The sequence below is a fragment of the Mizuhopecten yessoensis genome, unplaced genomic scaffold (assembly GCF_002113885.1).
Source record: "Mizuhopecten yessoensis strain PY_sf001 unplaced genomic scaffold, ASM211388v2 scaffold4135, whole genome shotgun sequence".
In the NCBI taxonomy this organism is placed as follows: Eukaryota; Metazoa; Mollusca; class Bivalvia; order Pectinida; family Pectinidae; genus Mizuhopecten; species Mizuhopecten yessoensis.
This window is the reverse complement of record NW_018405393.1, coordinates 302,946-308,945: the sequence shown is the minus strand read 5'-3', so window position 1 is coordinate 308,945 and position 6,000 is coordinate 302,946. Positions and strand designations below refer to the sequence as shown.

The window sequence follows — 6,000 nt, the reverse complement described above, 5'->3', positions numbered from 1 at the left end:
AGGTCCATTGGATTCCCTCACCAATTATCTTTCAAGATATTGTCACAAAAGAGGTTTTCTTTTACAGCAGGAATCCATCATTTCTCTCGGTATTTGTGCTGCGTCGACGGTTAGAAAATGTAATCTATTCATAAATAGACCTGCTTAAATCATAAATCATTTGCTATGTTGAGTTACTGACAACACATTCTAACCAATGTGCATATTTTATTCACATCAAAGTGAATAAACGCAAATTATTGTTTCGATAGAGTTTGGTTTATTAGCGCAACTTAATGCGTTTCTCACACGGTAGGCCATATACATGAATAGAACGAATACAGGACGGGGAAAATCAACAGCTATCATGTATTGTAACATTTGCCTAATTTAATGTTCGGAAGCGGTATTCGACGATATTTTAGAAGGATTTGCCTTCAGAAGATGTAATTGATGTTCATGTTTATAGTTTATTTACAATGATGGTAACAAACGAAAACAGTTTATATGTATGTACGAAGTATAATTATCATGGAATAATGACAAATATCATTTGTGGTTTCTAACTATGACTAGATGACATTATATGAGGGAGTAAATGGTTTCTACATCCAAACTACCAAAAAGGATATGTACCGCGCTATATTATCAAAGTATGCCATACCATTGTATACAAATTTACTTGACTATATGGTCAGAAAGTTTGGTTCACTATTGTGTCGAAAGTGTACTTAACAGGGTGTCAGCAAAATCTACTTTCCTACAGAATTAAAGTTTACTTGGCTTTGTTGTCAGAAAGTTAATTTCACTAGAGCGTTAGAAAGTTCACTAAGGTCAGATAAAAATTTACTAGAGTGGTAGAAAGGTTACTTCACAAGCGTTTCAGTTAAGTTCGACAGATACTAGAAAGTTTCCTTCAAACAGTGATGGAAAGTTTACTACACTAGAGTATTTGAAAATGTATTAGAGTATCAGAAAGTTTAATTCATTAGAGCGATATAATGTTTACCATATATAGACAGAAAAGGGACTTTATCAAAATGCCTAGAAAGGTAAGAATACCGTATTAGTTCTGTAGAGTTCGTAAAATGTGCAGATTTTTGTTGTTGTTGGATTTTTTCATGTTCTCTGGGCGTGAATATTTCTGAAACAATTAACTTGTGTTTATTATTTGATCGTCAAGTGCGACTTTCCAGAAATTGTTTAATAAAAGTAACATGAAACCACGAGTGTTGCTATGTGTTCATACAAACGCAGACCTCCTTTAGCTGAACCCGTCCTGGGTTTTCTATGATGGCAAAGTGATTCCGAAGCGTAAACATTGGGTTTTTTCAATCAATCAAGCCTAAATCCTTCACTGAACATGTTTTATTACTGCACTTAAACAAACGTACCACATTTTTGTCTCTCTCCTGTTACGCAAACTTCCAGTTTGAGTACGTCAAACACCATGCGGTTTCTCAGCGCTGTGTATGTTTGCCACTCGGGGACTCTTGGCTTTCGCCATAGAAAATATGTGTTTCTCAAATGTGTACGGTGGCTCGATCAAGTAACAGCAATATAACGTTACTACCAGTTTTCTACATGTCCGCTGGTGAGTACAACTTGCGAATGGATTCTATCATTTGGAAAAGTTTTTCTCAAAAAAGTAATGTCTGTTCACGACCTGGTGACGTCATGAACTAGAATCACCTTCCACTCAAAAGTACTCCGCATCAGAAAATAGTCTCACACTTGAAAGATATCAAAATATTAGCCACACTCGTGAACTATATTTGGTACTGAAGACACTGTCAGATAGCTGTCATGTTGATGATAAACAGTGTATACACCGTCTTTTAAGGGTCTGATGTTCGAACAATTTTCCCATCGCACGTGCATGGATACAATATCGGGTCTACCTCCGGTGACCTCTAGAGTGTATCCACGTGCTTACGATAACATGATTCTCTTAACAAACATACTACCAACAACAACGTCGTTTTTAATACTCGCACAACTTGACACTGCAACTGAATAATATATAGAATCTACATTCTCGTTTGATGACGCCACGCAACAACTCGACGTGGTTTGATTTGTTTATGCTTTACGTCCCATCGTCATTTAAGGACGAGCAGTTTTTGTGGTGGAGGAAAACCGAAGTACACAGAGAAAAATTACTGACCTGCGACTGCCTCACATAAGCTTCGAACCCGCGACCAAGTCGTGGAGGGCGTGGACGGTCAGACGTCTGAACCACTTGGCCATTTCAGATGGGATGAACGAGAAGATTAAAATCTGTTTAAAATACATGCAGAAAAGAAGAGGACGATTGGGGTGTGGGGGTGGGGTGATGGGAGGGGGGATACGAGGGGATAGGAATATTAAGAGAACAACCTGCGACAATTATCACACTACAGCAGAACTTGTAATTTTTTAACACATACCATATATCGGCAATGAAGTTATTTTAGGACGGATGTATATGTACAGGATTGATACAGTAGAGACATAAGTATAGGGTAAAATACAGAGGGAGGCCGAACGTGTGTCAATATATAGGGACGGTCATGTAAGAGCTCCCGAATGAGTGCACGTATTGAAAACTTTTTTACTTCAAACTAACAAATATTCAGAAAAGATTTTCAAAATGACACAGGCAAATTTAGGGTAAATTTAAATGATCTACGCTTATTTTGTACACAAACAGTGCACAAACTAACTTTTATTTATTCATTCATTTTAGAGTGATGAGAGAAACACTTTTTTTGAGATACATATTTATCACAGAAAATCTTAGTCTCAGGGCCTTTCCGCGTTTGCTGAAAGCAAACGGCCTTGAGAATTAACTTTCTTGTGATTTTTAGATTTTCTGATCATTTTCCTCTGACTATGAGAACTCAAGAAGTGTATGGATGTTATAGATATACAGTGAGTGTATACAGTAGCGGTCGGTCGGTGGTTCCCAGCCTCCGTACCAGTTAATTGGCAGAGCGTTATCAGTACGTTGTATTTTGACGTTATTCGTGTTGCATGCTACTATGATATGTGTGCGTGCTCCCTAATGTATCGTTACGGTGCACACACGGAAATCTCGCGTATACGTGATGCTGATACGGGGCTCTACCCCGGTATTTGATTGGTCGATGATAACGACATTGATAACTTTCTAGTAAAGCTATTTTACTTTCTAACCCGAGAGAGACACTATGCTATTAATAGGCCGGTACGTAGTAAATGGTACCAGTACAATAGACTAATAGATCACTTAGATGGTAAGAATGGACCAATCAGTTGTACTCGAGCCATGTTGACGGATCGGATCTAAGAACTCTATTGTACACAGGTAAGATCATTGACGATTGTTTTCAATAACTTCCATTATCTTTTACGTTTTATGACATAAAATGATGTCCTTGATATGGTATTGCTATTATAATGATCGACACACTTTAATTAGTTTCTTGGCCATATCAACATAGTAGAAGAACACTTGTCTGTTCTCGGGTAGCTAGGTGATCGATCATTACATTCCAGGTGGTAACATTCTACCTGTTAATGTCACCAATCATATCGCGATCGTGTCATCGCTATACCCAGTAATAGGAACAGTGAATCTGTAAACTTCACAGGCATGCGCATTGATAGCTTGCCCCCGTCTCCAAGGTTATCTATACTACTTACAAAGGTAGACTGGAACAAGGTATTTTTAATGTGTTCTATTTCAAGTGTTTCGATACGGTTTTGGCCATAACCGGCAAAAGGTTAAGTAATATACGAACTTATATTCAGAAGATCAATATGGTAGGTCGATGTGTATGTATCGCTGAAGGTTAGCTGTTCCGTGGCCTGAATGAATAACGATTTCTAGCCACGCTCGAACATACAGTAAATAGGCTTCTGTTTTAAAAAATATTTAAAAGAACTTTAAGCCTCTTGTAATGATATAGATCGGTAAGTTTATTGTCGCCAAGCATGACGTGGTAGTGTTAGGAGCGATTAAACAATGGCGCCCTAGTAACGGATGTGGGGGAAAGACACGTCTTTTTGTTGTGAATTATTTATAAAACAAACACTCCCTGTAGATGAAAGTGTAAGCAGACTATACACTTATGAAAACCTCTCTGATTTGTGTTACTGATTCAATTAAATGACAACGAATTCATATCTAGGGCCCGTAACAGCATGCTACATTTGTACACGTATGTTTGGTGTGTATCTGCTGCACTCGTGCCCCTTCGCATGCGTTAGTAGGTATACCGAGAGACTTCAGGTGTAGTGCACAAGCAGATTTTTGTTTTACCTTCAGTTTATCTCAGATACGCTGTCTATAGACTCATTGCACTCAAAGCTGTGTTGGAAGGAGAACTAATTCTATGTGAGCTTCCTCAGGTCACCTCACTTCTTTTACTTTTGCCTCTACTCTCAGTGTACATGTACTGTACCAAGCTCAGGTCACCTCTCCCCTCATGTAATGTGTTTACCCAAGAACGCCTCTCCCCTCATGTAATGTGTTTACCCCAGGTCACCTCTCCCCTCATATAATATAGCTAGCCCAGGTGCCCTCTCCCCTCATGTAATGTGTTTACCCCAGTTCACCTGTCCCCTCATGTAATGTGTTTACCTCAGGTCACCTCTCCCCTCATGTAATATGCTTACCTCAGGTCATCCCTCCCTTCATGTAATATGCTTACCTCAGGTCATCCCTCCCTTCATGTAATGTGGTTACCTCAGGTCACATCTCCACTCATGTAATAATGCTAGCCCAGGTCACATCTCCCCTCATGTAATGAGGTTACATCAGGTCATCTCTCCTCTCATGTAATATGGTAACCTTAGGTCACCTCTCCCCTCGTGTAATGTACTTGCCTCATACAATCACCCCCCTCATGTAATGTGCTTACCACATGTCACCTCTCCTCTCATGTAATGTTGTTACCACATGTCACCTCTCCCCTCATGTAATGTTGTAACCTCCGGTCACCTCTGCCCTCGTGTAATGTGGTTACCTTAGGTCACCTCTCCCCTCGTGTAATGTGGTTACCTCAGGTCACCTCTCCCCTAGTATAATATGCTTACCTCAGGTCACATTTGCCCTCATGTAATGGGCTTACATCAGGTCACCTCTCCTCTCATGTAATATGGTAACCTTAGGTCACCTCTGCCCTCGTGTAATGTGGTTACCTTAGGTCACCTCTCCCCTCGTGTAATGTACTTACCTTATGTCACCACTCCCCTCATGTAATGTTGTTACCTCAGGTCACCTCTCCTCTCATGTAATGTGCTTACCTGAGGTCACCTCTCCCCTTATGTAATGTTGTTACCTCAGGTCACCTCTCCCCTCATGTAATGTTGTTACCTCAGGTCACCTCTCCCCTCATGTAATGTTGTTACCTCAGGTCACCTCTCCTCTCATGTAATATGCTTACCTCAGGTCACCTCTCCTCTCATGTAATGTTGTTACCACATGTCACCTCTCCCCTCATGTAATGTTGTAACCTCAGGTCACCTCTCCCCTCGTGTAATGTGCTTATCTCAGGTCACGTCTCCCCTCATGTAATATGGTAACCTTAGGTCACCTCTGCCCTCGTGTAATGTGGTTACCTTAGGTCACCTCTCCCCTCGTATAATGTGGTTACCACAGGTCACCTCTCCCCTCGTGTAATATGCTTACCTCAGGTCACATTTGCCCTCATGTATTGGGCTTACATCAGGTCACCTATCTTCTCATGTAATGTGCTTACCTCATGTCACCACTCCCCTCATGTAATGTGCTTACCTCAGGTCACCTTTCCCCTCATGTAATAGTGTTACCTCATGTCACCTCTCCCCTCGTGTAATATGCTTACCTCAGGTCACATTTGCCCTCATGTAATGGGCTTACATCAGGTCATCTATCTTCTCATGTAATGTGCTTACCTCATGTCACCACTCCCCTCATGTAATGTGCTTACCTCAGGTCACCTCTCCCCTCATGTAATAGTGTTACCTCATGTCACCTCTCCCCTCATGTAATGTTTAACCTCAGGTCACCTCCCC

At 40.7% G+C, this 6,000-nt stretch overlaps 1 protein-coding gene across 1 annotated transcript in view; it reads left to right on the top strand.

Moving 5' to 3' along the window:
• The first annotated feature begins 3,142 nt into the window (after positions 1-3,142).
• LOC110448703 overlaps positions 3,143-6,000 on the top strand; it is a 46,994-nt gene continuing 44,136 nt past the window's right edge. Inside the window, exon 1 of the mRNA XM_021495088.1 lies at positions 3,143-3,307. The gene's annotated coding sequence lies outside the window, so the exon portion shown is untranslated. The remainder of the gene's footprint in view (positions 3,308-6,000) is intronic.